We start from the raw sequence: 24,148 nt of genomic DNA, 5'->3' as shown, positions 1-24,148 counted from the left end.
ATCTACTCACCACTATGCCGATGGAGGGTGAAGTGTTTGAGTCCACAAAAACACTTCTGGAGTTTAAGGGGTAAACAGTGTTGCAGCCAAATCCAACTTAAATGTCTCCAGAGCTGCGTCACAGCAGAAATTTTGGCAAAAGAAATGGTGTAAATTTACAAATTTTTAGTCGAATTTGAATGTCTGGCCTTACGAACAATTGGATGACACCACAGGAGCAATATGGAGGCATTATCTGGGTTTTTTTCTGGGGTTTTTTGCGTTGGAAATATCAGTCCCCAGTTACTTCAATTGTATTGGATTTGGCTGCAACTCTGTTTACCCCTGAAACTCCAAACTTGTTTTGTGGACTCAAACTTCACCCACCCCTCCATCGGCAAAGTGGTGAGTCGATACTGAGTGAATTTTCCTTTTTGGGTGAATATAAGAAGAGTATAAGAAGACTATAAGAAAACTAACCTGTTCATTTGTATATATTGAGTGTCTCTATTTCATGTGAGGCAACTTGCTGTTGATGTAATGCAAGTAATCCGAGAGCAGCCTTTGCCTGTGGGTGCTCCTCTGTCTATGGGCAGCAGCAGCTGAATACTAAATGCTTCCCAGAGACGGTGGCGGGCAAAAGGCCAGAAAGCAGCACGAGTAGCAGCTGTGTGTTTTTTTCTGCATCAGGCCACAAAGATCCTCAGAGCCGCTGACTTCATATCTTCCCAAATCCACCACCACCAGTACAGAGCACAGCATGTTCCTGTGTACTGCCATATCTCTTCATCATATCAGGCCACAGTCATTTATTGGCCCGTGACAAAGAGACACCTTCACAGGAATCAAACATCAGAAGAGCACCCAAGCCTAAAAATAGATTTGAAACACAGGCGGACATGTCTGAATATAGCTACTGATACTTATATCTACACAGTGTTCTTTTCATCAACAGCAACTGTGACAAAAATAAGCTTTGCGACAAAAATAAGCCTTGACAACCTCTTCTTCTCCCAATGGCAAAACATAAGATGAACAGGGAAAATTTGAAAACAAAAACCAAGAGTTACAAGTGAAATATTACTATTCTAAAGCAAAGGAGGTGAAGGTTTTCACTAAAAACTCTGGTGACTGGTTTAGTCCTGGGGTCAACTTCATCCTCCTCAATTAATATATATCGCTAATCAGATACACCATACCATTTAATGTTTCAGTTCCTGTTATTCCAGCACTTTGATGGCACTGGGTGGACAAGTCTAACCAAGAGAAGTAGAGAGTATTACAAATTCTTAGTTTTTAGTTCTTTTTCTTCCTTCACTTCTGGTATCCCTTTGGATGGATGGCGCCCCCAGCATTTGCCTTTTCTGCCTGTGCCACAACCCTGTTACCAAAAATGCTTGTCCTGTGGTGATTCTATATTGTCAGCACAAATATTGCCTTAATGTGTACCGAGCTCCGAGGTGCTACTAACATATAATACATCTCCATGTTATGCAGACTGTGAGTGTAAAGATATCTGTCGTTCATCGATATCTTCGATCTGGCCTTTGTTTCAGTGTGTGATGGCTAGAAGTAGAGATTATTGTCTCTCTCTATGCCTTTACACTTTGTCGAAGGAAAAAGTAACAAAATTATCGTGAAGGTAAAACTACAAGGCAGCAAAACAGCTAGAGTAAATAGGTAACAGACAAGCACTTTCATCATATTAATGGTAACACCAATTTTAGGTTAACTGTACAATGCATCTTATAGATTATTGACTAAGCACAGCCCAACTCTAATTTCTCACACAACAGCAGGATGGGTCTGTGATTTACAGGAATCATCAGCCATTCACACCTTGTCCCAGGACCTGAATATTTAATAGAACTGACATGGATTGTGCGATATTCTCCGTCTGATTCATTCTCCTATGTAGGCAAATGTACTCAAAGTATTCAATAGAGTAGTTCCCTGACCGGGAATCGAACCCGGGCCACGGCGGTGAGAGCGCCGGATCCTAACCACTAGACCATCAGGGACAGCTGCCTTACTCATGAAGGCTGCTCACCAGGAATTTCTGGCCATTAAAAGGAGTTGAAGTACCACCAACTACTTCTAGCGGTGGTGGCAGTGTCCAGAAACACTGTTCGTGTTACTGTGAAACTATGAATGGAAGACCACAGTTGTAATTATGAGCTTTCTGATAGGTTTCCACCACTGGCAGACATTTGTCCTCCATCTGAGTCTATTACTCAAACTTTTCACTTTGTACTACGAGTTGTACAAAAGAACTGTGCAAACATTCATGTTTCTGCACACGTTGTAACTTCTGCAGGGTTTGATCTGTGGAAGCTGTCAAATGACCCCATGGACACTCTGTAATTCACTTACTTCTTGTTTCAATGCTGAGACATCACACATACTAAACGGTAGGGCTGTGCCATATCATACCTTCCATCATAATACCGCTATAATTTTTTACGTGATAAGAAAGTGTCATATCGCGATATTAATGATATAGCGACGCAATGACGTATGACGCATTTGCGTTCCTTGGCGCACACAACGTCACAAGCCCAAACATGCCTGATAGCGAGAGCAGCGCATCAGCCTCCGATAACGATTCCCTAAAAAGGAGGTACTTCACAGTGTGGAAAAAATATGTAAGAAAACTGTTAGTGCTAAAGGTGGAAACACAAAAAACAAGTTTCACCACTTCAAGCGAAAACACACCGTTGAGTGCAACCAGGCTATGAAGGCACGCGAGCAGGAGACACGAGCAGCTGCTGATGTGCGGCCAAAAGTTAACAAACGACTCGCTGGAGCCTCGCTGGAGCCTCGGCAGTGGGGCTCTCCATATGACAAGAGCGAACTGTGGATGAGTACTGATGCGGTTACAGATCCTTGCCTGCGATGTATGAAGCATGCCGCGACAAACCAGCAGCTACACTATCGCCGGTGGAGTTTTGTTGCCTCGACCACGGACCTGTGGTCGAGCCGAACCATGAAACCATACATCACCGTGGCACTACATCGACAACGACTGGAAGCTGCACAACTCCGGCCTCGTGACTAGTTTCTATCCCGAGGATCACACGGGCGAAAATATTGCGAGTGGTTTAAGGAGGTTTACGTCTGTCACTTTTCTCCAAAAATCAAGTAAGAACAAATCCACAAATCATAATCCTCTCTATTATAACCCCCACGTCTTTTCATAATAGCAGGCAGTCCCAAAACAATTATTGTCATGGGTCATATTTCCACGGGAAATAAGTCCTGCCTTTAGTTAATAAGAATGTCCCTTTCATTTTTGTAAAGTATGTGTGATTGATTGTATTGATGTGCTTTCATTTGTCTATTGCACAGATTAGGTTATCATAAATAATAGATTCAACCTGTTTTAAACCTGATGATGGAGAGTGCAGCCACCAATGTGGGAGGAATCTGTGAGAAGAATATCTTTTTAAAATGTGTGCACCTATAGCTTTATGACAATCTGATCTGCTTAAAGATCTAAAAAGTGCCTCTGTGTGTGTGTGTGAGTGAGTGAGAAAGGGAGAGAGGGAGTGTGTGTATTTCAGAGAGGGATGGAGAGAGAGACTAACTATCTTTCTTTATCTTCAGAGAGGAGTGTGAAGGACCCCAGGATTGAGCAAACAGCACGAGTTGTAAAAAAGGTTGTGGCAGCCTTTGCTCACCGCTCGAAGCAGCAGCGGGCACTCCGGGATGCTCAAGTGGAAATAGGCCAACCTCAGCACAAACTGGTAACAGAAAGACAAAAGATGATCCAGCGGCTGTTAGAACAAGAACAGGCTGTCACACAGGTCTTGTCTGCTAACAGGTCAACCAGACACCTGGTGCTAATGATGCAAGAAGGAAAAGAGGGATGGAAAATGCCTTAATTTTGTTTACATTAATAAATGATGCTGCCTGCAAGCTGCAATCACAGATAAAATGTTCTATATGTCGTCATAAATATTGTTATGGCAAATTTCCTTGAAATATCATGATATCATTTTGAGCCTATATCGCCCACCCCTCCTAAAAGGTCTCACATAGTGTTTAAGCTTAGAAAATGGCATGGTGAATTAGAACTTTGGATGCAGCCAGTGGCTGGGTGACAGATATCAGTAAAAGTTAAAAGCAGTGAAAAGGGAAACAACCTCCAAATAGAAAGATACTGACTTGATCTAATGACTTCAAGAAGTACTTACGAGAAGACACGTGGTTTGAAGCAGGGAGTGAAAGAGGCCATCTTTGTCGACCTGATATAACCATCATGTAAAAGAGGAGGCTGTTTAAGACATCAACTTTCAGCAAGCTGAATCATTCACAGTCTCGTATAAGTGACTTTTCCACACACACACTCAAAGATGGCAGTTGCAGCCTCAGAGGTTTTGCACCTCCAGTCTGAAATTACACTCATACTCATACACTAGATGTTTTTAATGCCTTTACTTCATAGACTAAAACAAAATTTCTAAATATCAAATTTTAAGATCAGCAGCTGTTTACTTTCCAGTCGAAATACCTGCTACTTGTGTTTTGTTTCTGTTTCTATCACCTAATTTCTTTCCCAAAGAAAACATTTTCTTGTCCTCTGGGCAGCGTCGTTTCTTCATCCTCATGTGGACTGAGAGCAGACCGGCCGTACCAGTGACTCACAAAGTCATACAAGATGGGGGGAGGGAGCTGATTAGCACACTAACTTCAGTGAAAACCTGCAACACAATGCAGACATAACATAAAAACTGTTATTTATTCACGTTCTGTTGATCATTTGAATCTTTAACTGAATGTTTTAAACTAAAATACTAATAAGTACTAATACTAATAAATATTAACAGAAACAGCTCCGAGGTGCTACTAACATATAATACATCTCCATGTTATGCAGACTGTGAGTGTAAAGATATCTGTCGTATAGCAGGATGGGTCTATGACTTACAGGTCATCATCGTCATTCACACCTTAACTCAGGTGACCCCAATGCCTATATCGCCCACCCCTCCTAAAAGGTCTCACATAGTGTTTAAGCTTAGAAAATGGCATGGTGAATTGGAACTTTGGATGCAGCCAGTGGCTGGGTGACAGATATCAGTAAAAGTTAAAAGCAGTGAAAAGGAAAACAACCTCCAAATAGCAAGATACTGACTTGATCTAATGACTTAAAGAAGTACTTACGAGAAGACAGAGGGTTTGAAGCAGGGAGTGAAAGAGGCCATCTTTGTCAACCTGATATAACCATCATGTAAAAGAGGAGGCTGTTTAAGACATCGACTTTCAGCAAGCTACAATGCACTGTCTAGTTCTCTCCCCATTCAGCTCACAAACCATCTACACCCCATCTTCCGTGGACCTAACTTCTCACACAACAGCAGGATGGGTCTATGACTTACAGGTATCATCAGCCATTGACACCTTGACTCAGGACCTGAATATTTAACAGAACTGACATTGATTGTGCAATATTCTCCGTCTGATTCATTCTCAACATGATGCTCTCCTATGGAGGCAATTGTACTCAAAGTATTCAATAGATTAGTTCCCTGACCGGGAATCGAACCCGGGCCACGGCGGTGAGAGCGCCGGATCCTAACCACTAGACCATCAGGGACAGCTGCTATGTTTGTGAAGGCACCTGAACTGGAATTTCTGGCCTTTAAAAGGAGCAGGAGTTGAAGACATTTGCAGACATTTTTCCTGCAGATCTCACTTTGCTCAGCAAATCAGAATAACATTCATACTCAAATTAAATGTTTCACAGCACTCAGATGTGTGTGAATCATTCACAGTCTCGTATAAGTGACTTTTCCACACACACACTCAAAGATGGCAGTTGCAGCCTCAGAGGTTTTGCACCTCCAGTCTGAAATTACACTCATACTCATACACTAGATGTTTTTAATGCCTTTACTTCATAGACTAAAACAAAATTTCTAAATATCAAATTTTAAGATCAGCAGCTGTTTACTTTCCAGTCGAAATACCTGCTACTTGTGTTTTGTTTCTGTTTCTATCACCTAATTTCTTTCCCAAAGAAAACATTTTCTTGTCCTCTGGGCAGCGTCGTTTCTTCATCCTCATGTGGACTGAGAGCAGACCGGCCGTACCAGTGACTCACAAAGTCATACAAGATGGGGGGAGGGAGCTGATTAGCACACTAACTTCAGTGAAAACCTGCAACACAATGCAGACATAACATAAAAACTGTTATTTATTCACGTTCTGTTGATCATTTTAATCTTTAACGGAATGTTTTAAACTAAAATACTAATAAGTACTAATACTAATAAATATTAACAGAAATATTATAATACATTTTGCACTATAAACTAACAATCAGATAAATAAAATGTGACAAAAACTAAATCAGGTATCAAAATTATATCCATACAAAGAAAAGGCACACGTGTATATCAACTCATTAGCAAGGTAGTGCAGCATTTCCTCAAGGTCAGTCACACGATGAAATGTAAAATGAATGAATGTGGTGCCTCTGTGGCGTCTTCACACTGTAAATACAGTCACAACAGTTTCTGATGGAGCAAATTAGGATTCATTCATCTTAAGCAGAAACAGCATCTCTTCACATGCAGATGAGAAGGTCTTTGACATTAAAATTTAAAAAGCCGGTGTAGTCTCACATGTAGTATTCAGATTTAATAATTTATGCTATTTGGGTTGTTCATACATAGTGATTCTCTTTCAAGGTAAATAACGCTGCATCAGCACTTAGTCGTTTGCTATGGAGGGCAGTATGTGAATGGTGGAGGCAAAGAGAAGTGGAGGTTGTGAGGAGGATTCAAGTCTCGAGGGATGTTTGAGGCTTCAGGTCATACGCTGATGAAACTAGGCTTTAATATGGGTAGTCTTCTGTTGTGAAGGTAAAGTATGTGTTCAGCTATTTTATTACAAATATAAGAGTAAAAATAATATCAAAGAGTTTTTCCTAAAAATGTAGTTGTAGAAAATGATGGCTTTTGTTGAGTAATACTAACCAGATGAATTTTTCTGTGCTGAAATAAGCAGAATAATTAATTCAAAATGAGCAGGAACATTCCATTTCAGATGCAGAGAAATGTGATGGACACGTGTGTATTTTTCTCTGCTATAGTGTCATACTAAGGAATACATGAGTGTAGCATATGAAGGAAACCAGGTTACATGAAACAGTTTGTGTTTATTTCGAGAAATGTGGTGGATTTACTCACAGAGAGGAATCCTCATTCAACTCCCATGAAAGAGAAACTATCTCATAATCATGACATTTTACTCCATTGTCATATCATTAAATAACTAATTAAAACCAAACTTACCAGAAACACTTGAACAAACATCAGTGTGATGAGAATGACCTAAAATGACAGAGAGTTTTATTTGACGTCTACTTTTACCTTTAAGTTTTGTCAAAGGCCAATCCACTAACATGGAGGAGAAGGGATTTATGACCTATACTGCAACCAGTCACCAGGTGGCGATCAAGATGCTTTTGATTCACTTTTGGGAGGCAGTCATATTGTCGATCTTTACAAACAGTCTATGGCAGTGGTTCTGGGTCCATGACACACATCCAGGGGTCTGTGGAAAGTTTCCAGATTCGCCCATTAAAATAATAATGACATAGGTTTTTTTTATTCTGACATCTTTCTAAGGTCTTTCTATTGAGTTCTTCTTTCTAATAACTAGGTAGAAGAGTAAAAGCTAGGCTACGTCAAATTGTATTAACCTATCTATGGTCTATGGTCTATGTTCGTGACTGATAAGAACCAACCAGGAGCAAAAACACAGTTTTAAAACTAACACGGGGCCAGCAGCGGTGAAGACTCCAGAGTAGTGTGGACACCAGGTGTAAATGTATTGATGTGTTTAAAAGCAAAAATCTGAACGGATGTAGTTGAAACTACACACGATCCATGACACCTGTCGGTGATGTAGTAATGACTACTGCGACACACATTGTTTTTTTCCCTTGGCCACACTCACACACTCCATCTCTCCAAGGCCACCTATTGATTGACTCTATTTTGCATTTCTCCTTTAGTTGTGTGATTGTGGTGGCGTAGGCGGGAGATATTCGACATCTGTGGCTTGTCAAACACTGTGAGAGAAGGGGTGGGGGAGATGAGCTGAAGAGACTTGTCAGTCAATAACCTGGTCCTGGCCCCGAATGAAAATGAAGAGAATTGAAACATAACCTGAGCTGCTTTCAGACACACACCAAACTCTGGTTAACCTCCTGACAATCTCTGGAGGGGCTGAATGTGAGAATGCAAATGTCTGCGTGTGAGCCTCCAGACTTTCTGCGGACTTGCTCCATCCTGCCCCCTGGTAAAAACTCTGGATAATGTCCGAATGAGCTGATGTTAGAACACAGCAGGAGATTGTCCAGAGGATTCACTGTGCGTTTTGATGACGTTTTAACACCCAACAGACCCAAGAATAAAAAACAAAAAGAAAATATATCTAGATAAAAAAGCAGCGCCAGACACGTAGAAGACAAAGATGTCATGAGAGCTGATGGGGATAAGGCCAATGTCGACAAAATTGAAACATCCTGCCTCTGCCTGCTGCAGCACACCTCACCTGAACGCTGCAGAGATTTCTGTGTTGTTGTGAACGCATCTGACCCGGAGAATCTCCTGCTGCATTGCTCATGTGTAAAAGGCAAACTCCGTAGAATGTCCGGACCCAATTGGGTGGACATCCTCCGGAACGGTTATAAAGGAGGGAGGGAGCGGTCATCACAAACCAAATTCATATTCAGCATTCCTCACTTCCGTTCACTGTTGGTTTGACAGTTTGCTCATCAAATGTCTTTTAAACCGTAGTCGTACCTACAAGGTAACAATGACTTTGGATGTGTAATGAAGGACAGTCAACAGATGAGCAGCCGCTATGTGTCCTTCCCTCAGGTGAGGAGGAGCTGACAGTGATAGTATTGATTAACATTGAGCTTAGCCAGCGTGTCTCTGTGATGGAGCGATTGCTATCCTCAGTGCTAACGCAGCTCTCTTGTCTGTGTCCTTGTCATAATAACTGCTGCGTGAATGACACTGTAACACAGATGAGATGGAGGGTTCAAATATCTGATGTCAATAACAAACAATAGGTCAGTGTCATTTCTCATCTATCGATAGTAGCACCGCGTCCTATCGAGTTTTCAGATAACTGTCAGCAATATTTCTTCCTCTGCTCCAGTACAACGATTTGTGCTTTAAATAACATTTACACAATTTAACAGCCACGTGTCTTTGTAGAAGACTGATCTGACTGTGTTGAATCTTTATATGTAATCAAACACATCTTCAGTCTGGCTTTACATTACACAGTGTTATGACCATCATTTACTCTCTTTTATGCATGTTTTGAAATATTTAGCTTCCTCATTGCTTTCATTTGTCTTTGGTCTACGATCTAGATTTTATTTAATAATTTTAAAATATATTTTATTAGTTCTATGACTATATTTTTTACCTTTGACCTTATTTAATTTATTAATTAGCCTCAAACTGTTTCCCTGTCGAATTTCATACTGTTTTATGACCTGTTAAATTGTACTAACCAGTGCCACAACTGTCCCTTAAATTGCATCGAGCTGCACCCTAATTCATACACTTATAGATATTAGCTCCCTGTGCCAGTTTTCTTTCTAACGAAACCATAAATTATCCCTTGGGAAAACAGTTGAAGAAAGTAGAGAAAAAGTCTTAGATCGGCCCCTGATCCGGATCTGTGCCAAAATGTAATGACCCACACCTCATCCTTCCTTTGTGTCAACCTGTTGTTTTTGTGTAATCTTCCTAAACAAAAATAAACACCAACCAAAAAACACAGACTGGGTGAAAAACATAACCATCATGTCGGAGGTAGTGAGTTGATTGATTGATTGATTAATTCCTTCAGTGAAAGACAAACGTATGTGTTACTCTGTATAACTTTCTTTTTTTTGCTTTTTGTGTTCGAACCTGATCTTTCTGTGAAAAACTGATTTCCTCTGGATGGAGGATAATGATAATGAAGTCTGTTATCATTGTTAGATGCCTGTTTTTATAGTTAATGTTGTGGCGTTCAACAGGTTTTGTATAATATGCAGTACACCTGGGCACAGTGGTTTATGGTATAGTTAAGGTTGCCAACTTGTTTGATGTATTTGGTCCATATGGTGTTGCTTAGTGCTTTGAGTTTATTTTTTGTATGTGTGTTTGTGTGTGTGTGTGTGCACGCTTTTTCTCCAGGCTCTGCCCCCCTCCCCCCTCCTTGTCAGTGGATCCCACCTGCATCCACTCACTCCATCAGGACCTGGAGTATAAAAACCTGCTCTTTGGCTCTTCTCTGGCCATTTGACAGCTGGTGTGCTGAAGGTTTCTTCTTTTGAGATAGTGGATGATTGTTCAGTTTAGCTTTGGCCTAAACTTTAGTTACCGGTGTTTTAGTTTTGTGATCGACCTCTGCGTTCTCAGAAGCTAGTTTTAAGAGTTTATTCAATAAAATCTCAATTGCTGAGCATATTTCCCTGACTTATTTTTGCTCAGTTTTACTTTTAATGTTACTCCACTCCTGGATCTCCTCCTGGACTTCACACGAACACATCAAAGGGGACAAACCCCCTATATTAGGCCACATATGCTACGTCAAACTTTCAGCAATGTGTGCTAAGATACTAGCACTCTGACCCTAATCTACATAAGTCTAAAGAATGGAGGCATGGATGTTTGTCAGCTTTAACTGTGACTTTGGGCAGTGACAAGAGGAACTGTTACATGGTGCACAGTCTAAAATGTGATGAGAGGCTGGTGGAAACTGATGTTACACAACTTGTGTTACAGCTGTGTTAGCATCTCAAAATTACTGTAGCAACAGCTTAATTAGAGCAGTGTTTTTAATTAAATTTTTGACACATTTTCCACTGATTAAATTGGAGCCAGTAAGTGAAAAATATCAATATTCCTCTTTTGATGGTCTTATTCAATATTTTCATTATGCAGAGACACCTGAGGCCGTGGTGAGAGATGAGCTGCATGAGCCACAGTCCTGTGAGGTGTGGCGACAACAAGAGTACACACACACACACACACAGTACATTCAGACCTCCTGCTGAATGCAGACACTGAAAATCCTATTTGTCACAGAACTGTGTGGGGGCTTTAATTAATAAGGCTTGTGCTGGTAGAAAATTAGATGATTGCAATTAACAATGCAAAGTGATTCCAGGAATGAAATTGTGTTTGGGATCCCAGTATATCTGCAACTTCATTAATGGTTAGAAAAATGCACCATAGTCTGTCGCCATCATATACACTAACAGTCGACCTGTCCTTACTCAATGTTATGAGTTGATTGAGCTATTGTGAAGTAGACACATTTTCTCTCTCAGCAAGATGGAGGTGCTATCAATTCAGTCATTTGATTGCATTCCTTTGTTTCTTTGCACACAACCACACACACACACACACAATACATGCATGTACAGACACACAATGCTCAGCGTCATCTCCCTGCTCTGTTTTCTGTCTCTTTGTTCTGCTCGCCTCAGCAATGTGACTCTTCAAGGAGACGCACTCCAGCTCTCTCCACACACACAGAACTTCTCCCCCACACTCCCTGAGAGACAACCTTCTTGTTTTGCTGTGCATGACGATGGCACCGTGCCCTCCTTTCCACAGCCAAGGCTGCACCTACATGCACAGCTTGAGCAGGAACACTCCCTCCTTCCACATGGGAATCCCTCCGTTACAGTGACTAATGGGTTGTCGGTTTGTGCACTGGGAATACTGACAAACACGGTCAAAAAAGTGATGTAGTGCAGCAGTTAAATAAAGTTAAGGGTATGAATCAGGAGGGGACATTATATCCCATATGAGTGTCTCTGAGGTAATCTATGGGTCTTCATTAATCACTGTATATCTCTGGAGAACTATATAAATAATATGTACAATAACCCATATGGACATGAGTCGTATTGTGTTTGTTTCACACAGCTCTGGATATTTCTGAACTTGTCACAGGTTCAGTTACAGATTGCAGACTTCGCACCAGCTCTTGTAAGATGAGACGTGACCTAGTTATTGCAAAAGGGTTTAGTAAGTGGACCTTTAAACAACATAAACAGGTTGCACCACATATACCAATTTATATGTAGAAATTAGTTTATTTTAAATATTTCCACGAACTGGCAGGGCCACACTGGAGATCTGAGATTTTGAGAAAAAAGTCATAATATTAGAAAAAGAAAAGAAAAAAATATCAGGAACCGATGCTCGTCAAATCTTGATTACCAATCTCACTTTTTCCTTGAGAAACCCTTTGAACAACAGATACCAGCATTAACCTTACAATCAATCAAATATATCACTTTATGTTCTTGTTATATTACAACTTTATTCTTGGTAAATTACGAGCTTACTCTCGTAATATTTAGATGGCCTAAATATAATAATAACCGGGGCCCCTAATACTCTATAAAATACAAATGTAACTGCTGTGAAGCTAACTCAGATAAAGTGCAAAAGCTATGATATAAAATGTGGTTCACAAATTTGAGCTGACACTTGATAAAATGCTGTTTAAGACTGATTTAAACTGGTATTATTGAATTATTATTATCATTACTCAATTACATTTCACAAAAATAACACAGCTTACCTCACACTACAAGCTAATGCTAATAACCTTTTCCTAAATGACCTAGGCTAGGTTATCAGATTCTGCATTTTACATTCACTCAAAAGTGCAGGAGTCCTAATGTTCCTCTAAAACACATAGTTCTCCATGTATGTGGATATAAATAAAACAAAGTCAACACTGTTTGCCTCCTTTATTCTTTTGTATCGAATCTTAAATTTGAATTCAACCTGATAAGCTACTTGCTGGCTATAGCTACGACCTTAATTAAGTCCTGGATTTAGAGTAGGCGGTGAAACCCAATCCAGGTCTGTGTTGCTGCTGCGTGGTTTCCTTTAGCACTGGTTAAATGCTCATGTTTTAACATCAGCACATTACATCAGCTGCCATGTGTTGATAGATGTCATTCATCCCCCCCCTGTATCATCATGAAATGGTCATTGTTCTACCATCTTTTTTAAGGCAAAGGTCATCTCTATGGGCATCCGTGGGCAGAAGGACCTTTGAAGACGTGAAATTAAATTCCCGTCATCGTGAGACAAATAGAAGCGACCGAACAGCACTGAGACAGCCCTGTGAAAAGTTCATTTAAATTATGGATCGCATTGTCCCTGAAACAGTGTAAAGGTTAATTGAATAATTAAATGAATGTTGCTGCCTTTGCTTTTGTCAGCACGTCAGCCCAAATAATTAGAAAGTGTTTCTCTGTTTTACTTCAAGTAAATGTAGGTAAACAGGTAACATAACCAGAAATGCGTTTTGAAATATATTAAAGTATCTGTTGTTATGATTGGATGAATCTTGTCATTTGTACCAGTTATTATTCCCTCCCAACACATTTAGAACATGTATATTCTTTCTTTCAAAAATGGAAAGACAGAAAGATGGAATAAAGTAAAACTCATAAAAATGTACTCTTGTTAAGCAAAATGAACAAGTCTGAGGCCATTTGTCTGATTCTCTCAACTACAGACAAATCAAATATTGGCTGAATCTCTTGAATCCAAACTTGTTGAACACGTTCGGATGCTTGGTTCTTCCCTTGCTCTGCAGTCTTGGGATATTCTGTTTCAATGCGAAAAATTGTAAAGGTTTAGATCTTGTAATCAGCTCCATGAAATCGTACAAAGATCAGTTTGCACCATCTAGACTAATGAGTCAGTCGAGTTCATGGGTTGAATTCGAATCATTAGGAGGGCAAACTTGCCAACAATGTAGCAAATGATGCATGCAGAATCCAAATGCACACAAGCTGCTTGTGGCTATTTCTGTATGGAAGTTACTTTTTGTACCCACCATTCCTCCCTGAGAGCTGTTCTCCTTTCCGAGGCATCTGCCTCAGCTACAGAAGTGTCTTTGTGACGTTACCCTTGTTTCTCCCCCCCTTCCATCCATCATTTACAAACATGAATTGCATGTGACCAGGCAGGTGTTGGGAGAACGGAGTGGCATTCCTCCACTGTCTGAATCTCGGCCTGGACCGGTGGAGTCACGCGGCTCAGCCACTTTTCCCAGCAACGACATAAAGCCTTAACACCACGGCTCAGACTTGTCCCATTCTCTTCCATTGAGTCCCAAGGTCAGAGTCCCATAGCAAGGGTCAAGGTGATAGGCTGGCAGCCGCCTGCCTCATGCATATGGATGACAGACGCTCCATCTGCTCCGCTGCAGAATGCAAATACACAAGCTTCTTTCTCTGCTCTCTTTTTCTGCCTCAAAGGACAACCCTGCCAGACCTTACATGGCATCAGTTCCACTTGTTGGCCGCAGAGTGCCGATTTATGCTAAACCTTAATAAAAATGCAAGTCATCGCCGCAGAAAGTCCCCAAACCCAACCCCCACCACGTCTTACTCTCCTGCCTGATAAAATGTAGTCATCCCTGAAATTTAAACCTCAACCACGTAATTTGTATGCTGCTTGTGTGCTGTTGCTACATCCATTCTCAAAAAAAGACTGTAATGTATCGTTGCATATTTATGTTCTGTTTCCCATACTGTGACATATTCCAAAACTAAGTAAGATGAAGTGAAGAGCCACAAGCCAGATTCTTAATGAGCACAGTTGCTCTTTTCTCTGAGCACTGTGCTTCACACTCACAGTTGAACACATTCACACTTGGAAGTTGCCCAGTAAAAACACAGTCAGATCGGTTTTCCACTGAGTAGATACACCAATAGTTTGAGGTTAAGTGCAAGACTCAGCGGCACTTCCGAATTGTTTTTACACCACCAGTCAAAAGTTTTAAAGTTTTACAATTCCTCTATTTGCCCAGATGTTAAATACAGATAGTGTGATGTCTTAATCTATTCTGAAATTAAAACAGAAGGAGTAGAAACAGAAGATTTTGAAAAAGGATTTATAATCCAATGTTTATGACTAATTCAGGAGTCGAACACACTTGAAGTCACGTTATTTCTAAGTTCATACAAACACTGATGCAGAAGTTCCCACTAATGTGTCACACTTGTAGATTTCTTTGCTTTCACCTTCTTTCCAATTCAACCCAAAGCAGGAGGTTAAAGTCTGGAGACTGTGCTGCTCCTCCATCATGTGAAGTCTCCGACCTGGATCTGTTCTCCTGAGGCTTCGGGTCTTTATCGTACTGTAGGAACAAACCAGTCTGTCTTCCTTTTCTACTGGACTTCTTCTCACCATTGTGAGATCAACATACAGTGCTACTTCATCAGGGTTTTAAAAACCCTCACACTGCTTCTGTACAGACAGAGGGATTGTAAGTGATTAACAAACTGTAGGAATTGAATCATTTACTTCATAAGTAAATCATTCATATGATAAAGGCCTGTTCTCTATGAATATACAGTACATGATTTACCACTTACTTTTGTACGATTTAAGGATGTTCACTGGACTTAAACTCCTTAAATGTCAAGTTGTGTATACTAAAACTTTTGACTGGCAGTGTATCAGTAAAAACAATGTCCGCTGTCAAGTACCATCATAAAAATTTCAAGATAGTCCTTACTGGAGGAGAGCTTCACAAAATCACGTCTGTTGCTCCTCTAATTCTAAGAATTCTCTTTGTGGGCTAATGACAGGAATTCTAACAGAATCACATTTGGTGCTGCCAGGTTCTTTTTATTGTCCGGCAGCATGAAACAGTTGCACAGCTGCACTTTTGAACACGTTGCTGGGTGAGGTTTCTTTGCACAGAGCTGGTCAGGCAGTAGGTCCGCCACTTTGGAATGGATTGAATAATTTCAACCACTGTTGAATGGATCGGCATTAAAGTTCGTAAATCCCATGGTGATCCCCTGACTTTTCCAATAGTACCAATATCTCGACCACCAATAACTGTGTGATGATTTGCCTGATGTCACTTTTCATTTCTGGCACCACCATCAAACCAAAATCCTACTTTGGTAAACTTTGGTTTATGGCTTTTATGTAAGTATAACAGCATTCGCATTTTCATTGTGCATTGTAGCATCCTGAGATTAGCATTTAGCATTTGGTTCTTTCCAGTGAACCTTGAATGTTATTATATTAACAGACCAAACACAGGAGAACAATAAAGTGGCCTGAGGTCTTTCTGTAACAGTCTGACTTTGTCATTAAGCTACACTGTGTTTATTGGACAAAGCCAATCACCGCGACACTGGTGAGATCCCATGCTGTTAGCTGGGCTGCCACTAGGGCCTTGGATGTTTGATCCCCATGAGGTCTGCCTTTAAGCTCCTTCTGTCTGAAGTGCCAGTCATGGGAGGGAGGGGGGGGTGAACACATACACAATCCTTTTACAAATGTCACACTGATTTTTTCTTTTCTTTTAAAGAGCTGCATTGTGCTCCGCCCATAGAGGACCAGCAGGTGTAATCACCACTTTTGTCTGTAACATTTGCAGCCTGCTTAATGGCAGCAGGCGTTGGCTATTCATCCAACACAATAAGAAACCTGACACTCTGTGGTACCCAAAGTGGGCAGAGCACGATTAGCGGTCCAGTGAATAGTTGAGGATTGTTTTATTTTTTTGGTGGGTGGTGTTGATCGGGAGGCGTAAACACACTCAGTCAAGAGGAGTGATTCTTTGGCCTGAATATTTCTGTCTTGTCTTTTTGGAAAAATTGCTCATCAAAGCAGATATTTTGTAATGACCATGTCCAAGACTGAAATATATGAAATGTGCAACGGAGGAGAAAATTACAATGTAGACAAGACAAGATCAGTGAGGTCCAGGCCTCAGTAGAAACCAAATATTCTAGTTGTGAGAGTATATAAAGGCAGATAAGCAGGAAACATGTCTTTTACTTCAAGTGTAACTCTAGATGTTTTGCTGATAGTCATTTTCAAACTGACTCTATTAAAGTGACAGTGTTTAGTTCATTCACTTTGTTGGAATTGGCATAATTTCAGGCTCCCCATCCCACCCCCACCCATAACCCCCAACTGTAGCAATCCACAGACAGAAAAGAAATAACCGTGAAGTAAAGGGACAGTCAATGAGAGAAAGAAGCTGTTTCCACAAGCCTCGCCCTACTGATTGTGAGTGGTTATTATGAATCATAAGCCATTTTCAGACACGACCATGGGAAAATGTCTGTAGTTAGTCTATCACCTATAAGATGAGATCTTCTCCAGCTCCTTCTATGTCTATGACACCTTCTGTTTTTTATCCTGATATATTTGTATTCTTTTTGCTGTTTAAATTTTGCGTTTTTTTCCTGTGTTAGAAATGTCTGCAGACTTTGTTGCTATTCATATTATCTCACCTGACATCTTTGCCACTTCTTTATGAGGAAATATATCATATTATTATCACAAATGTGGGTGTCGCCCATGGACCAGGAGCCCTCTCCAGGGTGGTGAGGGGGAGAACATCAGCGCTCAGAAGAAATGGTTCATCCATTCCAACTTAAGCTTCACACCCAACCCGTATACCCTGCAGGTGCTCGGTGATCACAAGAGGATTTCCACTACTGTACGTATCAGGGGACGGGCATTAACGCAGAGAAGGAAAGGGCAGATTATCAGTCTGCCTTTGATCTGTCTTCAGGGTTCTATGTGGGAATATATGAATTTCATTGGTGGTGCTTTTTTGACATTTTCCCTCCATTAAATCCATCCATTTGAGCGAGCAGCTGACCTCTCTCTCAGGCCTGACGTGTCTTCCCTGCTCTGTGGGCGCTAGCTGGAGAGCATCCCATGGAGAGCTCATGTTTAGTTACTAGGCAGATGTTATTAATATTTAAAGAGTGTGCATGTTGTGGCGTAAATTCACTTCTTCAGTGGTGCAAAGGCAGTGTGCTCTCTTGGGACGAGATGGGGAGACTCCTCCAGATGCAGGATCGTTCCTTTGCCACAGTCACACACAGTTGACAGAGAACAGAGAAACCCTCTTATTGGATGTTTGCTTATTCATATTCTAAAGCTCCCATCCCTTATGCAGATGCAGTATGGTATGTTTTAGCTTTTGGCGCTACATAGTCTTTTTTATACGTAGGTGGGAAGACTGAATTTGTGTGAATACGTTGAGTTGCATGGATGCATATGCGTGCCTTATTGCTGGGATGCGTGACTGAAGATAGTGAAGGAAGTGAGTGAGTAATGAAACACCTCTCAAATCTGTTACATGGGGAGAAGGTTGCTACGCGGAGGTGGAAAAACAAACAGGACAAAAAAAGAACAAGTGAGAAAGTGATCAAGCTGTCTAACCACATGCTAAATCCGCCCGGCAACCATCATGGCAAACTGTGCTTGGATCCTCCCTTTAACCTTTTGTGCATTCATTTAAACCCAAGTATTATGTTGCTGGTGGAATTGTTGTGTACTGATCATGTACAAATTGTATGGGTACTTATACAAGGCAGGAGGAAAGTTGTTGATGTTGATAATTGAACACAAATAAATGCAGAAAAACTAAATGGCGTTCAGATCAGCTGTAGTTGTTGCAGATCCGTCAATATGTATTTAGTCTGTGTGAAAACTAGTTGGATGAGGACGATGCGTTGAGGAGCCTCTCTGATCGTATCTTTGAAGAGTTCCCACATAGCGATTGGCGAATGACGATCAAAACAGATTTGGCTCCCATCTGTGGATTTTGTCTTCGAGAGAATTAGTTGGCAAGAGAAAAAATCGGGCCAAAAAAATAATTTAGTGTGAACAACGCATAACAGCATATACAGAGGGTCTTTTACGATTTTGATAAGAGTAAACAATGCAAACTGAGAAACCTTTTTTAACTTTCTTCAGAAAGTTTCCCTCCTGATTGCAATCTCTTCCCTAATTTAGTCAAAATATTATGGTGGAATGTGACTCGGATCTACTCATTACCTTTTGTGGTTGTGCTGCTGAGTGAGCAGGCATTACTTTTAACAATCAGTTACTCCGTTCTGACAGATTAAATGTCTCAGTATCCAAATAGGATGCTCATGTTTTAGACTTCAGGTCAGTGTGTTCTCAGTTTGGGAATCAAAACATGTCTTATTATTTGTCAATATTCCTAGTAAAAGTAAAGGTTTAATAACTTAAAACTTGGAGCTCTTGAATCCATTATCCTTTGACCATTGACCTGTATCAAGAGACAATTCCAATACGACCCATGCTATCTAACACTGCTACATCTGTCTTGGCTAGAGCTGCTCCCCATTTACCTACCTAGTTTAGCTCCAACCAAGGGAACAAATTGTCCATTGTCCATGGCCTGCAGTGTCTTTGATATCTTTTCACAAAAAAGTCAATTGTGCAGTGCCAGTCAAACATCTGGACCTGCTTGATGATAAGTTTTTGTTTGCTAAGCTTTTCATAGAAATAAATACATTAGTTTAAGCTGAGCTGTCGTTGCCAGCTGTGGTCTGTTTTTACAGAATCAGCAGCAACAACTGGTGCCGCATTTTTTACAACATAATGTAAAAAAGTGCTGAAACACTGTAATATACTCTGCTGACTGCTCTATGCTGGCCACTTCTACAACTTTACACCATCCGATCCTGATCAATATTGCCATGTATTGTTTACATGAACCATGTAAACAATACATCCCACAGTCCAAAGACATGCAGATTGGAAATAGGTCAATGGAAGACTCCCAATTTTCTGTTGGTGTGAATGTGAGCATGAATAGTTGCATGGCAATGTACTGTACTAATAGAAGCATTATAGACCATAAAAAAAACCTTATATCTGCTGTTGTTTTCATCAAGTTACCCTTCAGTCTAAGGTAGTGAGGTGCTTCCACAAAACAGGGTGTGTAAACCACAGTTCTGGGCTATAATTAGGAACGGTTCACTTAGAAGATCACTGAGTGATTTTTGGTACCATTATTAGGGGGATATATTGATAATCTAATATCTACTACAACTTCCATTATATCTTAAAGTCAAGAATCAATCTCCATCGCAGCTTGTGACGGATTATTAACAAGACATGAAAGCAAAAGTCAACAGCAACATATCTGTGATTTGCACCATCACAGCCTCAGGTAACAAATCGGTCCTTGGATCGTTCGGTGTCTCTTCCTTCTCACTAACTCATCCGTCCAATGAAAATCAAATCAAATCAGTCTGCGAGCTGCATTTTTTAACCTCTGCGTTGGTGCATTATGAAGGAGAAATCCATGCTAAGCAGAAAAGCAGACACTTGCATAAGCCCTGGGAGGATAGTTTGCCTTGCCCGGAGGAAACGGCAACATGCGCTGTGAGACTAACAGGAGATAAACAGAACAGAGAGGGGGAGAGGGAAGCAGAGCTGGGCAGCAGATAAAGAGATCACGATCTTGAGACAGATGTTTTATAAACGAATTCAGCCTCAGGAACATGCCATAACTGCTGACAGCCTATAAGGGGAAAATGCAAACACTGTGTGGGCTAAAAGTACAGAATATTTCGTACCATTTTTACTTTCGCAACTGGGTATGAATTTGGCTGGCGTGTCCCGTTTCTTTTTCCAGACCTGCATCACAATGAGTCGCGGTAAATGAGAGCTGGGATTGTGGCGCGCTGAGGCTCCAGCCAGCCAGCGTCTCCGTCTGCTCCTGCTTCCTCCGCTGCAGCTGCAGCAGCAGCATCGCTTGGCTTCTGCTCAGCTGACTGTCAGTCGTCCTGACAGCCTGACCTCCCGGAGGCTCGCCGGCCAAATGCCACGTCACATCGGGCTCAGCTTGGCCCGGGCTTGGCCCTCAATCATTTTCACACCCACATCCACCTCTAGCACCCCGCTCCCTCCCTCCGTCCACTTGACACTACCTGAAAATGAGAACCATTTGTTTGCTTATCTCTATTTATAGCCCTCTGTTTTTCGGCAGTGGGAAGACCTGCTTGGTGCTGTGGTTGGGCTAATGGAAACACCAATATTAAACAATGCAGTACCATTAATGAGTGTCCTGGGAGGCATAAGTGGTGTATTTGTTCCCTGCTAGAACCTCCACATCTGCATATTCCTATCACACAGGCTGATTTAATTGAAGTTTCTTCCTACTTCCTCCAAGTGGCTGTAAAACCGTTGTTTGATTGCACCTGGCAGTTATGAGAACAAAAAACTTTTAGTTCAGTGCAGCTCGTGAGAGATTGAAAGTGAAGTGAAACTGAGACACAAAGCGTGTCTGTTGCTGGCTGCGCTCTTTTGAAGCCTGTTATGTTAACCGAAGCTTAGCATACACAGTGTCTCATCCTGTGAGGAGATGACAAGGCCTGATAAACCACAGTGTTTACGGCACAAGTTAACAGAGGCGATCAATAGCTGCACTTGATACACTGAATACAGAGCAGCTGAAGCAAGAGTGTGGTGAATGAAAAGGAGCGTAGTGAGGATTCATGTGAAAAAAACATGTCATAGTGAACAGAGGCTTTTCAAAATAACAGAAAATAATATTTCATTATATCCTCTCACCTTGTGTGATAGTAGATCTAACAGGCCACCAGTTAATATGGATGCAGAGCAGAAAGAAGAGGATGGATACGAGGACACAGACATTGTTAGTCCACTCCTGGCCTTCACACCAGCAGGCCTGATAATCACATCATGAATAACTCTCCTCACATGAGCAAAACCAAAACACAAAGAAGTATAAACATACTGTGTGGCAGCGAGTATATGATGCCCATGAAACCCAACAGTAAACTCAAGTGAGGGTAACATTTAAGAGCGAGTGATGGTACAAGCATCACATCGGGCCATGGGTTCTTAGAAAGTGCCTGTCCATAGACTGATGCAGACGTATTCTCTGGAGATGTTACACAGGCTCTCGTCATCACGAACATAAACCTCTCAAGAGGAGCACTTCAAACGCCTTCAAGTGCTAAATGAGAAAAGGTGCTGGACCTACAGGATGTAGGTCATGGAGGATGGCTGCTATAGCCTCTTTGCGGTATACTTTGAAATTTTGTTAATTCTCAGGCAGCACCTTTGAACCACGTCTAGTACCATCCCAAAGTGTCCTTTTCCATCAACCCCTTCCTGAAAGAGCAGGCCACTGTAGTTAGTATTAATTGTTTCTCAAACTGGATGACATGGGAGCTCTGTATAACAGAGGACTATGCTAAAACATTTCACTATACAGACAATACCTGAAGTAGATGCCATATTTGTTTTGCTCTGTGCTCAGCTCAAGGATGTGGTGGATACATTCCAGCGTTATTGATCCATGTGAAACATTCTGCAGATGATGATAGGTGCTGTTTTAATCATACTTAGGTCTCAATTATATTACATTATATTAAGAATATGCCTCAAGGGACATGATAAAAGCAATGTGGTTATCATGTTTACTACATTGAAAAACAAAATGGAAATAATGTGCACTTTTAATCTGTGGTGTTGTATTGTCATACAGCCTCAGGAGAGACACTGAGCTGTCCGTGGTGCTGAGGTAGCTGCTAATACAGATAAACACTCCACTCTAAAAACATGAGTAGGCCGTGGGGCCGCTTTCAAAGACTTATTTTTGATTGGCCTTAATCTTAATTTTGTTTTTAAATAGGTCTAATAAAAATGTAATCAGTTCCCAAAATAAGAGCTGATTTATTTCAAGCTGAAAATCTCCTCCATCCTGTCCCCAGGCTCAGTCTATGCATTGAGCCACGTCTCCATGGTGACAGTCAGTGACACCTGCTGACCAGAGGTATAGAACGGCAGAAACAGAGGATAACACGGTTCATAAATGTGTTTTTTTAATACTATGGAGTGTTTTAGAGCCTGTAACCTGCTGTAAATTTATAACAATTATTTTTTTGTTTTGTATATCCTGATAAGTTATCTCTGCCACAGTGAGAGCACACAGGATCTCAGCTACAGGTCTCTGATGCACTGAGATTTGATACCACTGGAAGTCATATCCACCTTTACTGAATGAATGGGTGTGTATAGGTCCAGCTGCACACAGCCTGTTTCCACACCGTGCTTCCTCTGACAGAGCAGACCATCTGTCTTCATCTCTCTATGGATAAGAAGCTGAGAGGAGGTGTACAGATAAGAGCTTCTCCCCCAACCTGCCTCTTACCCACCCACATTCCCCCTCACCTCACCAAGGCTTTAAGTATTTGCTCCTGTTCATCCTGCACCACCCACTGGCAGATAACTGTTTCAAAATCAACACAACAAAGTGTTTAAACCGCTCCGTACACTGTGCTGTTGGATACTGTCAAGCTGTTTTGCACAGTAAAAAGCATTTTTTTGGCAAATGTGTCACGTAACAAGGACAAGCACATTTACAAATGGATGATATAGTGTTTTGTGGCAGATCTAAGTGCCTGTTTGTAATGTTCTGTTCTCTTGTCCTGTGTTAATGCTCTGGAGCTAGTTCTAACAGTTTTACAATATACCATCACTTTTTATTGTTGGTGCTGGACGTTGTGTGCAGAGGTTTTTACAAACAGATGCATTGTGAAGTTAGAAAACTTTGTGTTCATCCTACCTGGTTTATCTGCAGTGAAGATTTTAATCTTCAATGTTTTTCATAAAATGTAACAGAATTTGCTTCATTACTGTTCACATATATATAAACTTGAAGGATTTACTAAACTATGTTAGTTTTTCATATATTGCATGTCGGCTATTTCAGTAAATAAAAGCTCTGTAATTCAGCTCGATATAAATTATCGCAGAAACAAAATGAACTTTGTGCTTACCAAAGACAACTTGCCAAAGATGAAGTGATTCTGAATGTCAGTGTCAGTCCTTCTTCCACAGACTGAAAGCACATTGCCCTGCCCCCACTGACTGCTACAGGGCACTGTTCACCTGTTAATTCACATGTTATTAATATTGAAGGTATTTCGAGTCCAAACCAAATTCAGCACTGCACTTCCCTGGGACTCTAACAATACACATGTCAAGTGTGAGGTCAGTAAGTTGAAGGGCTCGCGTTCCACATACAGGTAGATGTGTGACAATTTTGCAGTGGCCAAGATTCACAAGATTTCTTAATGACTCTCTCATGTAGAGGAGTGCATTAGAACGTTGGTGCTTCAAAGTGAAGGACACTCATGTACCAATTTTATTCTAGAGAACAGTACACAGATTTCCAAGAGGGCTGCACTGAGAAAAAGCTGAAAAAACATGTTTCTGACCAAAACAAAACGATGATGGTATTAAAATGGGAGGTCCAACGG

At 41.0% G+C, this 24,148-nt stretch overlaps 1 long non-coding RNA gene and 2 other non-coding genes across 3 annotated transcripts; 1 reads left to right on the top strand and 2 right to left on the bottom strand.

Annotated features, from left to right (window-relative positions):
- Window positions 1-345: 345 nt before the first annotated feature.
- Window positions 346-3,911, top strand: LOC117762093. The gene is made up of 2 exons (XR_004613937.1): window positions 346-384; window positions 3,600-3,911. It is a non-coding gene; the product is annotated as an uncharacterized LOC117762093 (long non-coding RNA).
- On the bottom strand, window positions 1,929-2,000 carry trnae-cuc. The gene has a single exon. It is a non-coding gene; the product is annotated as a tRNA-Glu (tRNA).
- A 1,595-nt stretch (window positions 3,912-5,506) lies between the features above and the next one.
- On the bottom strand, window positions 5,507-5,578 carry trnae-cuc. The gene has a single exon. It is a non-coding gene; the product is annotated as a tRNA-Glu (tRNA).
- Window positions 5,579-24,148: the final 18,570 nt, after the last annotated feature.

This window comes from Hippoglossus hippoglossus, chromosome 5 (assembly GCF_009819705.1).
Source record: "Hippoglossus hippoglossus isolate fHipHip1 chromosome 5, fHipHip1.pri, whole genome shotgun sequence".
Taxonomy (NCBI): Eukaryota; Metazoa; Chordata; class Actinopteri; order Pleuronectiformes; family Pleuronectidae; genus Hippoglossus; species Hippoglossus hippoglossus.
Note: the sequence above shows the minus strand (reverse complement) of the source record. Positions and strands in the feature narration are given on the sequence as shown.